The following is a 21676-nucleotide window of genomic DNA, read 5'->3' as shown; positions in this document are numbered from 1 at the left end:
GTATGTACAGAGAAAAAGATGAGCATTTAAAATAATACACATTTCAGTATAGTCTTCTACCAGAAATGCCCCACAAGGCTTCATGCTAATGTTTCTCTTCAGTGCAAACTCAAACAAAGTTCATTCTTGCCTAGTACAACAGTAATGAGTCATAGTTGTAGTAATGCTATGTCTACCATGCAATGCACAGATTTAGTTAGTATTTTTAATTGACTTGCAGGAGGGAACCTTGGACTCAAGGAAGATACGCATACATTTCTGTTGTCTTAAACAAGGCCACATCATTATTAACTTGCAAGAGTGTTGGCACAGCATGGGAGAAGGAGCCTGACTTGCAGCTGATCACAAGAACCCGGATCCAGCAGCCCTCTGGGGCCCACCCAGTTCCCCCACCAGGAACACAGGTCCCCTTGCCACTGGATTCCCACCATAGGGAAGTGTCCACCTGGGGTGCCAAGAGGAAGCTCACACTTCCCTTGCACCCACCCCAGGCCACCTGGCATGGTAAACCCTGGGGTGCCAAGGAGAGGCACTCACCTCCCTTGGTCCCACCCTGAGCTACCCGACACTGCTATCCCCACGCCTCCCCTGCTGGGTTGGGCCTGCTCACAGATCTGCCACCTCTTAAGGAGGCCCGTAACCTGGGGGGTCCAATGCACAGACTGAACCCCTCCCCCCAAAAAACAGGTTCCATACCATGCCCAGACTGCCAGCTGTGACAAATACAATTCAAAAACATTTGTCTATGGCCATTTTAATATACACCGTATTAGCTAACATAACTGGGTGAGTGGGAGGAAAGCAGTTCTGGAGGCAGTTCAGGAAAGAGGACAGGCATCTCGCACATGGAGGCTTTTAAGGCACCCCCGGGCCCACACGTCCCAGCCCATGTTGCGGACACAGCACTCAATTGCCAAGTCTGCCCTGTGTGCCTCCAGGCTCATCACCCGAGTGGGTCCTCCTAACCAGCCAGCTCCTCCGCCACATCAATGGCAGCTGGTGGTAAATCTTTGCTGCTTTTTCTAAAGGAACTCTGATCTACCTGTAAAAATGTATAAACTCTGAATTAACTCTTTCCAGAATAAATAGTAAAGACTGATATTCTTTTGAATTTATAGACTACATTTCAAGCTGCAAAACCAACATTTATTTCACCTTTGCCTTTTGAGTTTCGTTAACAAAAACAAATCAAGAAGAATCAGGAGAGTTAGACTGTCAGACATGAGTCAGGCAGATCTAGATTAAGAAACTTGTTCTGCTATGAAATAACCTGGGTAGTGCCAAGCTAGTCACTGTTTCACATATTGAAATAATTCACAAAGTTGTGAAAGTAACACTGTGTATACCACTCTGAGTTCCTTGGAAGGGAATGTAATGAGCAGCATAATGAACAGGATGCAAGATAGTGTGATGAACAGATAATAGATAGATACCTCCAGTCTTCACCTTTAAAAGATAATCTTCAGACAATCATTACTGATTCATTGAATGCATCTTTAATGTATAGTGATGCCAGACCCCAGGTAGGACCTGGGATTATAGCTAATCTCCAGATAATCTGGAGAAAACAGATGCTTTGGTGGGTGGACTCCACAGCATTACACTCCACTGAAGTCCCCCTCTGCCCCAAATAAAACCCCCTCTGCTCCAACCCCAAAGTCTCCAGAGCTGGCAATCCTACTACTGCACCATTTCTATCTATTTGCACAGCCTGAAAGATGTGTATGAAAGAGATGTGGAGTGAGAAGCAGGGAAGGTGTAATGCTGAGTCAGCTTTCCAAGCCCAGATATGTCTCCTTGGTCTGGCAACGTGTTGTAGCCGTCAGAGCAGTTTGGGAAGCAACTGTGACTCAATGATAAAGCATCATTTGGCATCTCCAGGTGAAAGGATCAGGTAGTAGGAAATGTGAAACACCTCTCCCTGAGGCTTTGCAGAGCCACAGAACCAGCCAGAGTAGACCATACTCATCTTGATGGACTGATGGTTTGATTCAGGATAAGGCAGGTTTTTGTGATTGTTACATCTTGCTTTCTGCACTTTCTACACTTCTCACCAAATTGCATACATTTATCTCTGTAGCAGTAACAAACATCTCAGAAATTTCTTATCATTAAAGGACTGTAGAAACTTTTGATTCAACACCTCCAGTCATTGACAGCTTGTTCATTTGCTTCATCAGTTTATTGCTTTCCACAGAACCTATACCTGTAGTAATTTATTGCATCTTCAGTATTAAAGCTGTTTTCAGATGAATGCTTAAATCTACCTACCAAACTGCAGCTCTGGAGTTGGGACTTACAATAATATTGGGTGATGGTCCACCTTTCAGGTATTCTGCTGACTCATCATCATCATCATCATCATTTTACAAACCTTCTTTGGTACAATTTGTTTGGAAGTATCACTGAGTGGGCAATTTGTAGGAGGTGTGGATTTTCAGTCTTCCCTGCCTTACCCATATCTAGCCAAACTAGTGTGTGTGTGGAGGGGGAAGGGTTGACATTTTTTAATTGAATTTTTCATAGTGGCTATACTACTACTACTGATTTTGGCCCATTCTGCAAAGGTTGGATAATGTACTTTCAATGTGCTTTTGCAGCTGGATGTTCCTGTGTGGAACAGGAAAATCTACTTCTAAAGTGCAATGAAAGTGCATTGTCTAACCTGTGTGGACTGGGCCAAGCTGACAAAAACCTGAATGCATTCACAGTGGCAGCTTTGTGGAAGCAGCTTTTCTAGATGAATGAAGCCAAAACTGGCAGTGGGCTCATTCAATAAAGATTTTGATCCGTGCAGCAGCCTATCCAGTCTGGGCTGGCCACTTCTGAAACAAAAGATACCCATCTCCAAATGTTGCCTGCTATGTGCTCCTGGTGAATATCCCAGGGAATTCGAGAGAGAGCAACAGAGTTAGGCAAGGGCTTGGCAGGTATTTTACTAGCAAGTAGCTTGCAAGTTGAAACAAATATTGCTTTGCAGCTGGCAAAAATGGTTTGGTGAACACAAATTAAGCTGGACATGAATGTTTGTAACTGATTTCCATCCTTGGTTTATAATCTTACAGATTGTTAGACTGCTTAAATTTCATTGCTTAAATCTTATTGATGTCAATACAACAGGATTAAAGCAACTTAATTGTGCTCAGAATTGTAGCAATGGCAGTTTAAACATGAGCGATAAAACATCTCTAAGTTATATTATTCTAAATTACTCCTGGGTGTGTGCAGATTTATGAGTTCAAAGCACATTACAACAAGCTATGTGGCGAATAAATCCTTTGATTGCTCTCTTGTTTCACAGCCAGATCCATTGTCAACACATGATGGGGGTCTTAATAAAAACTACAGCCCTTACTGAATGTTGAAAAGTGATTTGGCTATGAGGAAACCAATTGTCTGTAGTATGCTTTGACCCTGCTTCAGGTCCATAGTGGGGTCATAAAAACAAATTCCATTTTCTTTTGTGACAGGCTGTCAAGATAGATTCAGGTGGGTAGCCATGTTGGTTTGAAGCAGGAGAACAAGTCCGGTGACCAATAAAGTTCAATTCCAGATATAATGGGCAAGCACACTTCTTCAGATATAACGAAGCAGAATTTCCTAAACCATTACATATAGGTAGAGTGGGGGGTAATTGCCAGGAAGGTTTAGCTAGAGTTCAGATGCCTAATTAACTAGGCAATTATAGCTGAGAGAGGATTGAGGCGGTTATCAGAATCTTGCAAAGAGCTGGGCAGCATCACATCCTTGCTGAGCTAATCCTCTCCCCAGACCCTGCCCTCTCCAGGCCCATCCTCCAAGGAAATTTCCCAAGTCAGAGTTGGCAACCCTAGCCTCACCTTTCAAATGCTCCAAAAAAGCCTGCCTCCCTGATTTTACTAAGCAATCCTTATTCTTCAGACCTACGATCCCTTTAGTTGCCCTCTTGGCCCTTGCTCCTGTTCTTTTCAAACACTGCTTCCCCCTGTGGATTTCCCCCATTGAAGCCTCCAAGTTAAGATGAAACATCATGCCCAGTCTGGCCATTTATCATGTGTCTCATGTTTTTCCCCCTTTTGTACTGCAGAAAATGTTATTTAGTTCAGCAAGGGGACCATGGTGTGGCTGGGGGAAGAATGGGATTATTACAGAATGGGATTATAACACCAATTATTACTGGCAGTCTTCAAGCAACGGTTGGATACACACTTTTCTTGGATGCTTTAGGATGTTTAGGGCTGATCCTGCATAGAGCAGGGGGTTGGACTAGATGGCCTGTATGGCCCCTTCCAACTCTATGATTCTATGATTCGAAGAAGAAGAAGAAGAAGAAGAAGAAGAAGAAGAAGAAGAATTGGGTTTTATACCCCACTTTTCACTACCCTCAAAGGAGTCTCAAAGCGGCTTACAATTGCCTTCCCTTCCTCTTCCCCCAACAGACACCCTGTGAGGTAGGTAGGGCTGAGTGAGCTCAGACAGAACTGCTCTATGAGAATAGCTCAGTGACTAGCCCAAGGTCACCCAACTGTCTGCATATAGAAGAGTGAGGAATCAAACCTGGCTCACCAGATTAGATGCTGCTGCTCTTAACCACTACACCAAACTGGTGTAACAGCATAATCAAAACATCTGAAACCTAATAATAAACAGGTCAGCATAATTAAAACCAAGAGCTTATAAATATTTTAAACCAGCAAAGTTTTTAAACCAGATTTAAAGATTCAGCCTCACCCAAACACTGACAGAGTGGTGGCTTTCCTTTTAGGAAGACCATTTCAAAGCATAGGAGCTGTCATCAGTTGTAAATTACAGTTCAAACTATCTGAAGTTTTCAAATTGTCTTTAAGAAATCCCCATACTGAGTGTGTTACAATAATCTAGCTTCAAAATTACCATAGCATGGATCAACAGAGATAAGCTGACTGAGCCCCAACTGGAAATACCTCACTGGCTAGATGTATCTGGCCCTTTCTTAAACGATATGCATGCTTTAATAGAACCCCCAGAATCTTGGCAGAGTGACCTCATCTAACATGGGGGCCTGAATCCCATCAAGACCATCCATCTCACTCACTGGCATCTTGACTGGATTCAATTAGAGCTAGGTAGTCAAAACATTGCATGGCTAAGGGAGGTGGTACAGGATCGAGGATCACGGCGACAGCTGTGCCATGGGATCACCAAGAGTTGGACACAATTGAATGGATGACAACAACAACAGCAACAGTCAGTGAAAGTTAGGTATGTGGCTTTTGCATGATTAGAGAATAAGGCTGGATCTACGTCAATAAGATCAAATGGTTTAATTGTCATTTCCTGTCTCGAGGGAACTTGGAAACTGAAGTAGCTTTAAGGGGACGGTACTCAAAGGACAAATTCCCAGCAGTCTCATAAAATTACAGTTCCCAGGAGTGTGCGAAGAGTCGCATGGTAATTAAATTGCTATGGCAGTGATGCACATCTGCACCGAGCTCCAGGATGAAATCTTCACTTTGTAAAAGCCGTCACTTTCCTGCTGCATATAAATTCCATACCTTCTAGCCCAATTCTGAAATGGAAAGGCTCTCTCCAACCTCCTGAAGTCCATTTCATGAATAAATAACTTATTTGTTAAAGCCTGTTTTTTGTCTTTGATCTTTGCCTTTATCTTTATTCCTCCTGCTGTTGCTCCTAAAGCAACAGTTTCTCTGCTGTAGTTACTAGTTCTCCACCAATTTAAACTTCGTGCCCAGTGCTGCTGGCGCTGACTTTGACCAGCGGTTGGGTGGTACCTTAATCAGATAGGGAGGATGGCGTCTGCAGAGCCAGCTCTCCCTGATTAGCCGTCACCTGCAGCTTAATACTGACAGTTTGCATTTTCCAAGTGTATTATGGAGTTAGCATTCACACTTATTCTATGGCATGGCATTTGCAATGAGAACTAGTTAATGACTGGCTCTGGTTTATGAAGCTTCCCCCTAGCTACGCTCTGAATCCCTGGGAGACTAAGCCATTGATGACATTTAAGACCATTTGAGAATTTCACTGACCCTCTTTCAAATGCACTTATTATTATTATTATTATTATTATTATTATTATTCGATTTATTGCCCGCCACTCCCTTGTGGCTCGTGGCAGGTTACAACATTCCAAAACCCCATAAAATCCATTAAAATCCAGTTAAAACAACTACAATCCAACAATTATTAGTTAGCAAGCTAACCCAGCAAGATTGGCTAGCCCACTACCCTTTTCCCCTACTAGCAGGTAGATATTGGTGGTACCCATCTCTAATCCCAATCCCAAGGCCCGAGTCCTAGGGGGGGCATAGATGTTAGCCTTGGCCTCAACCGTAAACCTGGCGGAAGAGCTCCGTCTTGCAGGCCCTGCGGAACGATGGAAGATCCCGCAGGGCCCGCAGCTCACCCGGGAGCTCATTCCACCAGGCAGGGGCCAGGACTGAAAAGGCCCTGGCCCTGGTTGAGGCTAGGCATGCTTCCCTAGGGCCGGGAACGACCAACAGATTTTCTCCCGCAGAACGTAAGGCTCTGCGGGGGGCATAGGGCAATAGGCGGTCCCTCAGGTATGTGGGTCCCAACTCGCGTATAGCCTTAAAGGTTAGAACCAGAACCTTGAACCGGATCCGGGCAGCAATTGGCAACCAGTGCAGCTGCCTCAGCACCGGCTGGATGTGGGCCTTCCACGGTGTACCAGTTAGGACCCTAGCAGCTGCATTTTGCACTAGCTGAAGTTTCCGGATCAAGGACAAGGGAAGGCCCGCATAGAGCGAGTTACAGAAATCTATTCTGGAGGTGACCGTTGCATGGATCACTGTGGCTAAGTGTTCGGGGGACAGGTAGGGCGCTAGTAGTCGGGCCTGGCGAAGCTGGAAAAATGCCTGGCCTGCTACTCTTTTGACCTGTGCCTCCAAAGTCAGGGAGGTATCAATGATCACACCCAAGTTCCTGGCCTAGGACGCGATGGTAAGGTGCGTCCCTCCTAGGGTGGGCAAGCACGCTTCCTGCTCCCGCCCCCTACGTCCCAGCCACAGGACCTCCGTCTTGGAGGGGTTGAGTTTCAGGCGACTCTGCTCGAACCATTCTGTCACCACTTCCAAAAATCTGGCAAATGGTTCCGGGGGAGAGTCCGGGCGGCCGTCCATGAGGAGATAGAGCTGGGTGTCATCAGTGTACTGGTGGCAACCCAGCCCAAAGCTCCGCACCAGCTGGGCCAGAGGGCGCATAAAGATGTTAAACAATGTGGGGGAGAGGACCACGCCCTGTGGGACTCCACACGGAAGTCTGTAGGAGCGCAAGAGCTCATCCCCCACTGCTACCCTCTGGGTCCGGTCCTGGAGAAAGGAGTGTATCCAGCGTAAAGCTGTGCCCCGTATCCCCGTTTCGGCGAGGCGGTGGACCAATAATTCGTGGTCCACGGTGTCAAAAGCGGCCGACAGGTCCAGAAGGACCAGCACTGCCGCCCCGCCCCTATCCAGCTGGCGGCAGAGATCATCCAACAGGGCGACCAGCACCATCTCCACCCCGTGGCCAGGTCGGAAGCCAAACTGATATGGATCGAGTGCCGAAGTTTCTTCCAAGAATGCCAGGAGCTGCTCTGCCACAGCCCTTTCAACCACCTTGCCCAGGAACGCCAAATGCGATACCGGGCGGTAGCTGTCTGGGCCCCGTGGGTCCAGCGTGGATGTTTTCAGGAGAGGGTGAACCACTGCCCCCTTCAGCTGCTCAGGGAACTCCCCAGAATCCAGGGAGAGGTTGATAATATCCCTGAGCTGGCCTCCTATCCTCTGGCCACCTCCCTTGAGGAGCCATGACGAACAGGGATCAAGGGGGCAAGTGGTCGCCCTAACTGAACCTAGCAACTAGTCCACTTTGGGTAGGGAGAGCCGTCTGAAGCCATAGAACGTCACCTCCAAAGGCGGCCAACGGGTCTCCAGTTCGTTTACTGTATTAACTGTGGCGGGAAGAGCGCGGTGGAGTGACGAGACTTTGTCCGCAAAATGGCTCATTAAGGCCTCACAGCCTAGTTCCAATTTTCTACTATTTTGGGGCCCCTCAAGGGCGGTAAGAGATCTAACTGTCCTAAATAGTTGGGCCGGGCGAGAGCTTGCGGACGTGATTTCCGCGGCAAAAAACTCCCGTTTTGCCACTTTCACCGCCATCTCATACGCCCTCATAAGCGTGCAATGAGATGTTCTCGTAGCTTCGTCGCGAGTCCTCCGCCACACTTGCTCCAATCGTCTCACTTCCCTTTTTCTCTCCCGGAGCTCCCTGGTGTACCAGGGTGCCCGTTTGAGTCGAGGGCAGAGAGGACATTTAGGGGCGATCTCATCTATAACAGCCCATAGGCCGGACTGCCAGTCCACCACCAGGGCCGCCAGTGAGTCGCCAGGAGGCATCGGGTCCCACAGAGCATTCCGGAATCCAATTGGATCCATGAGTCTCCGCAGGCGGGCTAAAATACGCCCACCGCCCAACTGGGGAGGGGGTGGCATCCTGAGCCGGGCCCGCAGGGCGTAGTGGTCTGACCATGGCACAGCTAAAGCTGTATCCAGATCCACTTCTATCCCAGCGCCGAAAATCAAGTTGAGTGTGTGGCCGGCGTGATGGGTGGGCCCAGCAACAAATTGCGAAAGTCCTAGTGTCGCCATGGATGACATCAGGTCTCTGCCATGGACTGAAGAGGGCGCGTCTGCGTGGACGTTGAAGTCGCCCAGGATCAAAAGCCTGGGGTACTGCAATGCCCAGGCGGCTGCCGCCTCCAGCAGGCGGGGCAGGACATCTGGCGGCGTGTTGGGCGGACGGTATACCAGCCAGATAGCCACACTCTCGACTGAGTCCCATCCAATACCGACACACTCCACCCCCTCTATTTCCGGCGCCGGGAGAGCCCTGTGGGTGAGGACCTCCCGGACCACAATAGCCACCCCCCCTCCCCTCTTATGGATCTGAGATTGGTGGAGGACCGAGTAACCTAGTGGGGCTAGTTCTTTCAGAGCCACTGTCTCGCCTTCCCTCACCCAGGTCTCGGTCACGCAAGCAAGGTCTGCCTTCAACTCTGCGATGAAATGTTGCAGGGTCGAGGCCTTGTTCTTGCATTGCACAAGACCAATGTCAGACCCTGTACCCTAGCCTCCACCCTCACATTCCTGGGGATGGGCCGGAGGTTAGAAGGGGATTGAGCACACCCAGGGCGCCGGCCATGTCTCCACGGCCGGGCCCTATACAGGACACCAGTGCTCCCACCCCTTCTCTTGTCCAACTTTCTCCCCCAGCCATAACGCCCCTGGCCCATAATCGTTGAAATCCTGGCCCCAGCATGCCCCCCTCTGTTTGGGCTTCCCTCTCCATAACCCTGCTCCCAGAGAGAATAACCCGTTAACCTCCTATCTACTCCCCCACCTGGCTGCACTAACCCACCCTAACCCACCCTACCCTACTTAACTATCACCACCCAACCCTCCCTCCCCCCGCCCTATTCTAACTAGCAGCTGGTGGGTCCAAGCTATGCTGCAAGGGTGGGATCCCGCCTGTGAGGGGTTCTCCCAGCCCTTACAGTTCGCTCCCCGGCACCGCTAGGTTTGCCCTAGTGTCTAATCTCTCTGGGTGAAAATCCCCTAACCCTACCCCCCCTAACCCACCCTGTTTCCAAGGGGGAGGCCCACCCAGACAGCCACAGGAGGAAGAGAGGGGAAAAAGAAGAATTGGTCGGTATTCTCCACTTGGCCACCAGATGGAGCTAAAGGGCGATTTTCAAACAAAACAAGCAAATCCTTGTAGTTCTTCCAGTCGCCACTAGATGGTGTCCATGGCCAAATCTTCATTCCTGGTCCCGGTTTTAAGGGGGAAGCACCGATGTCTCCGATGTCTCCGATGTCTCCGCTCTCCATGCTCTCCTCGAGGCAGCATCCCCACCGGTGGAGATGGAAGGGTGGGGGGGGCGGATCCTAAGCACGGTTGGCAGCAGGAGCCCTCCAGAAGCTGTCCACCACCAGCCGAAGGATCTTTGGCCGCAAGCCTGCGCACCGCTCCGGAGCCTCACAGCAGAAGCTGGGCTCCAGGCGGAGGCCCCCGCCGTCGCTGTCGCCGCGCCCAGCCGCCGCTCGCCACTTCAATGGAGCCCGGGGACCGGCGGGCCGAGCCCAAGGACCAGCAGGGTACCGGCTGTAAAGAGCGGGCAGGGAACAAAGCCAGCTCCAGCGCCCCGCGCCGCCGGGGTGCGCCTCCAGGTAGGCCGACGATCTTTTTTACCAATGATCTTTTTTACTCCCTTGTCGGGGGGGTGCGCTGGGAAGGTGTAAACAGGGAGCAGCGGTCTGAGGGGGGCTAGATCTTCTGTGGGCACCCCCAGTGTGGCCTCCCTCCGTTGCACCTCAGGACCCGCGCTGGCTCCCTTCCCCCAGCCACGATGCCTTATGCTGGGAGGCGCCCGACCGCGCCACCATCTTGCCGCCATCTTCTGAACATGACTGTTTCAGCCTTTGTGCCCTGAACATTTATGTCCTATACTATGGGCCCACGCTAGAAATGTGAATAAAGCAGATAATCCAGGTCATGCTGGATCTGCACTGGGATAGCGTATAATTTGGATAGGGTTCTGAGCTCTGGCTTGGGAAATACCTGGAGCTTTTGGGGGTAGAATCCAAAGAGGGGGAGATTTCAATGGGATATGATGCCACAGGATTCACCTTCCACATTTTCTCCAGGTGAACTGACCTCTATTTTCTGGAGATCAGTTGCAAACCCAGGAGATCTCCAGCTACCACTTGGAGGTTGACATCCATGAGTTGGGGCAATGGGTTTCCTAACTCCACCTTTTGGCCCTCCTCTCCACTCTCCCCCCTGCTTGGGTAGTGGGGGGTGGAAATAAGATTATTTTCCATCATGTTGGGATTTTTAAAAACTTTTAATGGGTATTTTAATGGGATTAGACTACTGTTACCTGCCACAAGCCTTCTAGGGAGTGGCGGTAAATAAATGTAATCATAATCATAGAATCATAGAGTTGGAAGGGGCCATACAGGCCATCTATTCCAACCCCCTGCTCAACGCAGGATCAGCCCTAAGCATCCTAAAACATCCAAGAAAAGTGTGTATCCAACCTTTGCTTGAAGACTGCCAGTAATAATTTGTGTGCTTCTGGTTATTTATTTGTTTGTTTGTTTGTTTATATGTCTTCTATGCTGCCCTATCCAGGAGTCAAGCTTAGGGAAGTGTACAACATCAAAGTTTAAATACAGAAGTTAAAACAAATAAAATTTAAGCTTATACATTAATTAACTGTGAGTCACGCTGAAGGGCCATTCCGCTCTGCCCTGGCCAGCTGCACTGCTTTGGATCGCCCATGACTTTCTGCCTCACGCTGCCAGCCAGAGGCAACTGGAGAGCTGATATCAACATTTGGTTGTATCAGGACTCATGGAACCAGGGAGAACCCTCCCCCCCTTCCAAAAAAATCATGTGCATAAGAACCACTGCTGTACTACAAGCAATTTCAGATAATTTCTCAGCCACTGAGAAGACATAACAAAGGTTGTGGGGGGTTGCTACTGGGAGAAACACACCCGCAAGGCCCTGCCCTATTAGATGATAACTGACAGTGCAATGTTAAATAGATAGTGCAGAACATTAACCACCATAGGTCAGTATTGCCTCGGAGCCAAGCAGCCCCCTGTAGAGCTGCCAGAGCTGCTTTCATTGCATCTGGTTGCTAGTGGTTCTCCAGGATAGCAGCCCATGAGGAATCCTTTAACAGCCAGTCTGTACCCTGCTGTGTTCAGTCACGATATCTAAAGAGGGAGTTTTTTCTCCCATGATCACATGGTTAGCAGAGTTAGATATGCAAAGAGGAGTGAGTCCCAGGCTGCTTATTGTGAAGAGAAGCAACTCTGTATAGAAAGAGAGAGCAGAGGGACCTAACTAACTGTCTAACTGTTGTCTGCAGCCATTCTGTCTGTTGTGGAGCAAGCAGGGAGGAAGTTTCCAAAGAGCCAATCAGGACATAGGAGGAAACTACTTGAAAAAACTAGGAAGTTCCTCTTCTAATTATGGTAAATATACATCTGATGTCGCCTGCAGGATTCTATTCAATCACGCACACTACCGATCTTGCATATTCCAACTATGAGAAAGGGTATAGTGTTCTTGAAAAATATCTGAATCAGGTGAAATCTTGAGTGGGCTGAGTTGAGAAGAATGTTTGGAGCACTGCTACTTTTACTGATCTAAAACAGTAGATTAGGCTTTCATTAATTTTTTTAAACCTAGGAAGTCTCCTTGTCTAAAACCAAAATCTCATTATTTTCATGAAAGTTGATATAGCTCCCATTTAATGAGTCTACTGTTGTTAATTGTTAGGTGGGGCAAGTCCTTGCACATACTGCCACCAATCACACCTGGGCTGAATCTGCACTGGGTTTTTTATCCCTGTCGCCTCCAACGCTGATGTAGCAAAGCAGTCTGTTGCTGACTGGTCAGGGCAAAGGTAAAAAAACAAACAAACAAAAACCCAATCAATGCTGATTTGGGTCGTCCCCCCCCTAGTTTTTACCTAAACTGAGATTCTCTAGTTTGATTCAGGACCCAAATTAAAAACCCAAATCAATGTGGCTTTTCGATATGGGATTCTTGAACCAATCCAGCTATATTATAACCTATGGAGCCATTAAAGTCAATGGGATATCCAGCCTGTCTATTCAGTGCTCTGGTGGGATTGGGGTTTGAGGTATAAGCACCAATTTGCAGCAAAACTGCTGGAACCTCTCCTCAAAAGATCCCCCAAGTTTCAAAAGATTGGGCCAGGGGATCCAATTATATGGGCACCCAAAGAGAGTGCCCCCATCCTCCATTGTTTCCTACATGTGAAGGGAGCACAAGACAATACAAATCAAGCAAAATGTCACAGTGAACCTCTGAAGTGAAAGTAAAGGGAGGGAGTCCTTTTGCAAGGCCATCCCAGCAGCAGGACAAGTACAATGCTGACTCGCTGAACTAGGGCCATTGTGTCACAGTGCCAACCCAACAGGACCAAGTTGACACCAGAGATTCTCTGGCGTGACAACTGCGGGGGACGGGGCATTTCTGCAGGGACAGCAGGACCAGTGCAATGTAGTAGTGCCCAGCCAGCAGCAGAACCCTGTGCCACCCAACTAGTGCCCAGCAGCAGAACACAGTACCCCATTGTGGCAAATGCCAGATCAACAGGGCTGCAGCACAGAATCACAACTCTGGGCAGTAGGACCAGTACTCTTCAAAATACTAAACAATGCTGGGAAATGTGCCAAGGAGTCCTGGCTAGTCAAGAAGCCTCAGAGAATATATAATCCTCCCATTTAATTATTATTATTGCAGAAAACACGGTTGTAATATACTGATTCCCTCCTCTCTTTTTCTCACCTCTTGTATTTTCTATTATGCTTAGAAGAAAATTAATGGGGTATATAACAAAGAAGAGTATATTTACAGCTGATTAGTTTAACCCTGTTGTGCCTTTCCACAAAATGACTGCCTGAGACCTGCCTGAAACATCTGGAGTTTGGGCTTGTATCAACCAGTTGGGAAAATGTGCCCATCGACTGAAAGCTTGGGTAGGAAGGTGGGGCTGTAGAATACGAGACTTCTGAAACCACCGCTGCCGCTCTGCCATGGGAAAGAGTCATGTAACTTTGATTTCCATGCTGGAAAGCCTTCCCTAACAATTGCCTTAATGCCCTCCAGCAATGTTAGGAATGTGGCTTCTTGGTATACAGAGCAAAGGCACCGCTTATTGGCTGCCTCATCTGGCAAGGTGTGGCGTTGTCCGGCCCTAGCTTAAGGCAGAGGCGTAAAACAAGTTCCAACTGATGCCATATTAATAAATAAGTGTTCCGCTGACTCAGACTTTCAGCCCACAGCCTTTTTCAAAACTATCAAACAAAACAATCGTTTGTCTTCAAAGGTTAGACACTTTCCTAAAGAAACAAGAAAACAAAAGTGAATTCTAAAATAGTTGTGATTGTAATGAGGTAACAAGTGTGTGACAAATGTATCCCATATACAGTTGATAAAACATTTAGTCAAATATGACCCTTTGTCCACCAGCCCCCCCCCACCACCACCCTGTGAGTTTCTCTTCTGCACCTTCTCATTTTCACTTCATTCCACCTGCCCCCTTTGCTTCCTCTCTGGGTTTTTTCCTGACTTACTCTGTTGCTACCTGAAATCCAGTATGGGCCTAGCTTCCAACCCTAGCCCCACTGGGAAGGCAGCTTCTGCTGCGCCAGAAACGATGGCTAGCTTAAAACTAATGAGTTAATGCTAGTAAACTGGCATATGTATTTATTTGATTTATATCTCATCTTTCTCGCCAGTGGGGACTCTAAGTGGCTTATATAATTCTCCTCTCCACCATTTTATCTTCACAACAACCCAGTGAGGTCGGTTGGGATGAGGTTATACCCAGAATTAAAACTTTTTGATCTTAGCTGTGCCAAGGGACTCAAATTTTGTTCTATTACTTCAGACCAACATGACTACCCACCTGAATCTATCTCCAATATCACCCAGTGAGCTTCTGTGGCAGAGTGGGGATCCGAACCTGATATCTCAGATCCACCTAGACCTACACACGAATACTACACCATGCTGGCTCATATGTATCCAACATTTTATCTACCTCATTTGCCAGGAGAAGGGAAGATGGCAAGGACAGATGACACAACAGGAGGAGGAGAAGAGTTCCATCATAACCTCCTTACTATAACCTCCCTCCAACTGCATTGCTCATATGCCAATGCCTCATCCTGGTCATGTCTGTCTACTACACCTGTAAGGGCCAGGTGAATCTACAGGTATTTGAGGAATGGGCTGTTCTCCCCCACACCTCCTTGACTGTATTCAAAGAGAGGAGGAAGATTGTTTTCATGGTAAGGCTGCCTGACAAGTCTGACTTTCACTGATGCTCTCAGTGAGCTTTATTTTCCCAGTCTGAAGATACTGGATCTCTCACAGGACATTACAGATTATGTGGATTTGTGTTTCACTTGGCTCAGGCAGTGGGTGATTCATAGCCACACCTGAGGAGTGTCTATGGGAGAGTCGACATACAAGCTGAGGCACATGTTTGATTTCATAGACTTTTCTCACGTGTACAAAAACAACCCACATTTTGCGGCATTTTCACTTCTTCATTTGCATTTCTTTACCACAAATACAAAAGAGTTCTTGATTCCTCTGTTCTCTTTTTGTTCTTTTCATCCACACAATGGAAACCACTACAGTTTTTCAGGATCTGATCAGACATTTTCAGTTTTTGATCCTTTTCCCCACTTGCTTTATTTATCAGTAATTTCATAGGATTTTAACTTCTCTGAGGCCCTATGGGGAAGTATGTATGGTTTATTAAGGGAAATAAGCAGACTATGTAACCCCAAACTTGATAGAACCCCTTCCCTTCCCTCCTTCCGTTCCATTGCCAACTAAACTTCTGGTGTATCTAATATACTTGATAAAAACATACTAACTTAAGAACAGCCCTGCTGAATCAGACCAGTGGCCCATCTAGTCCAGCAAGCATCCTCTCTTACAAGTGGCCAACCAGTTGCCCTGGAAGGTCAACAAACTGGGCATACAAGAAAGTCAAGTATGGACTAGAAAAGAAATGGTAATCATTTCTACTTAATATTGCCAATCCCCTAGTGGGGCCTGAAGATCCCCCATACTTATTGTTTTTGACCTTTAAGGCCATTTGCGGTCTGGGCCCATCTTATCTGAGTGACTATCTAACTCCCTACACCACCACCCCCAGAGGGCTCTTTGCTCTGCAGGTTTGAAGAGACTGGTTGTCCCTTGCCTACATGAAGTATGCCTGGCCTCGATCAGGGCCAGGGCCTTTATTGTCCTGGCCCCTACCTGTTGGAATGAGTTCCCGAAAAAGCTAATGGAGCTTTTCCATGAGGCGTTTGGTTGAGGCCAGACCAAGGAAGATATTGTGGCCCCTCTTCCTTCTCTTCCATTTCTACTTACCCTCTGGAGGGGACTAGTGTGGTCTAAAGGAGTTAAAGGTTGTAGAGGGATTGTTGTGCTGTTTTCATGTTCTGTTTTCATTATTGTTGCACACCGCTACAAGACAGCTGGCTGAGAGTAATAATAAATAACAAATATCCCTGCATTGTAACTAGTAGTACAATGTGAGGCACTCATATGCTTATGAGGGAGAAGCTGTTTCCTTACAAATGCTATCTCTCCAGGGTGAGGGCTAATTCAACATGACAACTGCCGCCTGAATTCCAAAGTAGTATCACTCAGGGGGAGATTATATTTCTGGAAGTATAGCTTGGTGAACCATGCACAAAGTTAACCAGTATGCCACGAGTAGTGCAAAGGAAAGACTATTTCAGCTTCAGTGAACCTAAACTGTAGGTTCAGACTCTGATCTTATAAAATCCTTATCTATTTAAACAGATGATCTTGCACGTTCCTTTTTTAAAAATATATGACAGTGGCTAAAAACAAATTTTAATTACACAAACGTAATTATTATAATATGTATATGTAGCTAGCTATTGAAAACTGTACTTGAATGATGTGGGTGGTTTGAGTTAAGCCATGCACAACACAATGCTAAATGTCAATGGGTTTAGAAGAGGCACAAAACTACTCTGGGCGGGGATGTCTTGTTGTTATGTGCGAAGTCGTGTCCGACCCATCGCGACCCCATGGACAATGATCCTCCAGGCCTTCCTGTCCTCTACCATTCCCCGGAGTCCATTTAAGTTTGCACCTACTGCTTCAGTGACTCCATCCAGCCACCTCATTCTCTGTCGTCCCCTTCTTCTTTTGCCCTCGATCGCTCCCAGCATTAGGCTCTTCTCCAGGGAGTCCTTCCTTCTCATGAGGTGCCCAAAGTATTTGAGTTTCATCTTCAGGATCTGGCCTTCTAAAGAGCAGTCAGGCCTGATCTCCTCTAGGACTGACCGGTTTGTTCGCCTTGCAGTCCAAGGGACTCGCAAGAGTCTTCTCCAGCACCAGAGTTCAAAAGCCTCAATTCTTTGACGCTCGGCCTTCCTTATGGTCCAACTTTCACAGCCATACATTGCAACTGGGAAGACCATAGCCTTGACTAAACGCACTTTTGTTGGCAGGGTGATGTCTCTGCTTTTTAGGATGCTGTCTAGATTTGCCATAGCTTTCCTCCCCAGGAGCAAGCGTCTTTTAATTTCTTTGCTGCAGTCCCCATCTGCAGTGATCTTGGAGCCCAGGAAAATAAAATCCCTTTCATGTCTTAATGTCTTAAGCACTGGGGATGTCTTAAGCGCTGTCATTTCTGACCCATGGCAGTTAATGTCCTGCACTATTTAACATTGCACTGTCAGTGATCATCTAATAAGGCAGGCCCTTGCGGGCATGTTTCTCCCAGTGGTACCCCCACCCACCCACGGTGACCTTTGTCATCTCTTCTCAGTGAAATTGCTTGTAGTACAGCAGTGACTCTTGTGCACAGATATTTTGGGTGGTGGGAATTCTCCCTGGTTCAATGAGTCCCAACAGGTCTAGATTAATTCTCTGTGATTCATTTTAGCATGACTCTCCGACACACACATACTTCTATCATAGCCATAAAAGTCCATCCCTGCATATGAAGCTGTTTTTATGGATGAATTATGTGGAGAAATTCTGACAATTAAACAAGACAGTGAGAATTTTGGGGGCCTGAAAATAATATTTATGATAGTCCAGCCTAGCCCAACCTCATCAGCACTTGGAACATAACCAGGATCATCAGCCAATTTTAGTCCTTGGATGGGGGACAAGAATACCAGAGAAGACTGGGACCATTTCTGCACAAAGAATTTGCCCCTGCACAGGCTCTCATTGCTCGTGGGTTTTAGTCTGCCCTGCCCACTTTTTAGGGTTGCTAACTTCTGGAGGGGCTTTGCAATCTTTCTCTCTGAGTATCTCACTGCCACCACTGAAGGATATACAGGATTTCCCACTGAGAGAGTCAGTTTTCCTTTTCCAGTACTGAGGCTTAGCCTCTGTGCCACCTGCTGAAAGGGACTGGTCACACCTGGAACAGTTAACATCTAGGTGTGCCCCTGAAGAAATATCTGCTTGTTACTGTCAAGCTCACTCCCTTCCCCTTTTCAATAGTGTTTCCAACATGGTGGGGTTCAATGTGGGACAAAGAACCACTACCAGCATCCAAAATTATAAAAGGTTTTAATAAAAGAAAATATTTACAAGTATATTTTCATCAGAGCACACATTTAGCAAGGAATACAAGGAACCAATATAACCACAAAATCCTCTGCCCCTTCTTTAATCATGCCCTACCAGATGTTAAAATGCAAGGCAGGCTCAAATATCTTAAGTACTAATGGGTTTTCATGACTACCACAGTACTAATGGGTTTTCGTTACCTCGCTGGGTGCATAGCTCCAAAGAAGCCATGTTCCATGGCTGTTGGCCTTGGTCCTTGGACATCAGAGGTCTGCCTTCTTCCATGGATCCATGCAAAAGAAAGTGCCTCTTCCTGTTGCAAGGAGATTTTATAACCTTTGTGTCCCCTCATACACTGACCAAGAAGCAGAGTCAAATGAGCACTTCCACAAGAGTACACAGAAAATCCTATCTATAGCCTTTCCAGCATTTCACACCTCCAAATTTCTGGTATCAGCTAGAATGGTGAAGGCTGAACCATATCTTTGTCCCCTAAGTTAAACTATTTGCATTTAAAGGAAGGTTAGCAGTTGGGCTAACAACCCTTTCTAGAGCACAGAGAAAAATTGTCACTTTGAAATTTTCAAAGTAGAAAGGCATTTTGCCACATCTGTTCCACTTTATATTTCTGGTAAGAGATTGGAGGAGGAGCGCGGCCCATGGTTTAAGTGCCACTCAGCACTTAACACCCACTCAGGGTGCCTGTCCCACCGTTAAGTACCTCCTCCTCCTCCAACCAGCTTGCCTGCCTGTCCAGCAGCCAGCAAATTGCCTTCTGTCCCCCAGCCCTGACCACCCCCTCCTCCTTCCACTTCCCTCTGAGGCTCATAGACTGCAGATCCCTGCTGCATGAGAGCTGCCCCTGCCAACGAGTTCCGTAACAGCTGCCTGCAGCCTTTCCAGATCCCTGGGGGAGGGGGAGGCCACCTGCAGAGTTCTTCAACCCCACCCCCCTAATCTAGAGCCTGTTGTATTCCTGAATGCAACAGGCTTGGCCCCTAGTATATAACTGAAATATAACTGCATATAACAGTATATAACTGAAATATACCTGCATATAACAGTATATAACTGAAATATACCTGCAACAGTATATAACTGAAATATAACTGCATATAACAGTATATAACTGAAATATAACTGCATGGTTTTAAAGCATGACCATATTTGAGCAGCAGACCCACTGCAGCAGACCCACTAAGGAGAAGCAGAATTACCAGAGGGGGCGATTCTTTTCCTGCTAGAGAGTCTATGGCAGAGAGTGACCCTTGCTAGAAAAAAATGGCTTCAACAAAAATATTTGGGGGAGGGGGAAGCATGGGTAAAACTTCAGCTTCTGTTCCACCCTGCCCATTTGCAGCACAGACATCTTGCTCATAGAGATGATAATGTTATTGCCCAACTTTATAGCCAGATAGTCACACAGATAAGAGCACACAGATAATAAAATGTTATATTGAAAGAGTCTGTACATGTAAAGGGTAAAGGTATCCCCTGTGCAAGCACTGAGTCATGTCTGGCCCTTGGGATGACGCCCTCTAGCATAAAGGATACAGGACTCTTAATCCAAGAACTGAAAGTGTAAAGATCTGCAACACAATACTTTGATGAAAAACAAAACTACAAATACAGAAAAAGTAAACCTCAATGAATCAACTTCAATCAATGGAAGGAAATAGAGTACAACAGCCCAGATGCAGTGTAACTGAGCACTATGAACTTTGCAACTGAAGCACCAGCAGGACCCCAGAAACCAGAATAGGATGCAGGAGAGGTCAGAAGATCAACAAGGGCAAATAAGAGAATGCCACCAAGCAGGTGTGGTTTAAGGATTTGCAGAGTCCTAGCAGAATATAATCATGGTAGGAACAACTGTACTGGATCTGGAGAGCCCCAACATACATACACAGTGGAAAGGTGTGTCCGTCAGGGTGTCCTTGAAGAGGGCAAAGAGAGGAAGTGAGACACTATAAACCTTTAGTATTAAACCTACCCTGCCACCAAGAAGACTCTCCTATCTAACAAAATCAGAGGTTGTGGCAGAACTTTCCACATGATTAGAAAAAATAACCAATAACCAAGCAGAAAAGTGGAAGAGGACTGCAGGAAAAAAATGGAGCTCATATGAACATCCACAGACCTGCCTCTGGGCAAGAGAGCAGCAGGATGCATATAGGTTTTCTAAGAAGAATTCTAAAAGACTTTAGAGAAAAAGATGAACCTCAAGGACACCATGGCAGATTCTGTACTTACTTTGCTTATTCCATTGTCAATCCTGTTGAATCCAGATCGATTTGAACTCGGGTCTTCCTCCCCCCCCCCCATTGAAACAGAAAAGTGTTCTGCACATGGTTAGGGTAGTTCAGAAGGGGGGGAGCCAAGCACAGCCTCTTTATTTGTTTTCTTGAAGGGGGGGGAGAAGAGCCAAGCAGAGCGGGAGCCTATTTCTTTTCTTGGAGGGGGGGAAAGGATTGAAGAAGGCAGAGGAGGGAGAAAAAAAAATCCAAGACCAACAGAAGTTGAGAGAAATTAGGGGCTTCTCCTTTAAGGCAAGCTTGCCACATGGGCAGCTTTGGCCAATCGGGGAATCTCTATCATGGAGCACAGCCCAGATTCAAAACAGCCTGCTTTCTCAAGCCGATTCTTAAAATATTGAGGGTTAAAAGCACTCTAAGATATCTCATGATAAAGGTAGGGTCATGCCGGATCAATCATGCTTGATTTAAAGGAAAATTTAAATCGCCCAAAATCAAAACAGAAATCGCATTCTGTGTAGATGGCAGGGACTGAATTGACCTGGGACTGGAATAAAAGCTCTGTGCAGTTTACTCCTAGGTCTTAAGGGATGTTGATATATGCAAGATCTATAGTGTGCATAACTGAGGAGAATATAAAGGTGTCCTGCAGGGGACACTGGAGATGCATATTTAACATAGATAGGTTAGGAACTTCCTGATGATTTTCAAATCATGTTCTCCATTGTTCTGATTGGTTCAACAAGAGACTTCCTGCTTTTTAAGTGCATTTTCTCCCTGCTTGCCTCCAGAATGACTGTAGACAACAGCTAGATTGTTAGGTCTCTCCTCTCCTCTTTCTATATATATAGTTGTTTCCTTTTCTGAATAAAAATTATTTTATTATTTGAGCAGCCTAGTGCTTTACTCTCTCTGCATGTTCAAAGTCTGCCAACACAGTTTAACCATGCTATACTTTTCCCATCTTCAACCCCTTGCACTATTACCTTTAGTTCTATCAATCTACCAAAATGCAATATATAGAGAATTTACCCAGTTTCTGTCCAGATAATCACAGATTGAAATGTGCACTTAGTTGGATCCAAAAACAGAACTCAGCTGTAAAAGGCTCAGAATAAAGAAAAGTTTTTGGTAAACATTGGTATACTGAAATGATTTACTAATTGGTATTTCCCCATGACCATCATTTAATCCTTCAAGGGAGCTTTTTAATTCTCCCCACTTTTTCCTTTGTGTATCAGCATTTA

This window comes from Paroedura picta, chromosome 1 (assembly GCF_049243985.1).
Source record: "Paroedura picta isolate Pp20150507F chromosome 1, Ppicta_v3.0, whole genome shotgun sequence".
Lineage (NCBI taxonomy): Eukaryota > Metazoa > Chordata > Lepidosauria > Squamata > Gekkonidae > Paroedura > Paroedura picta.
This window is presented reverse-complemented; position numbering follows the sequence as displayed.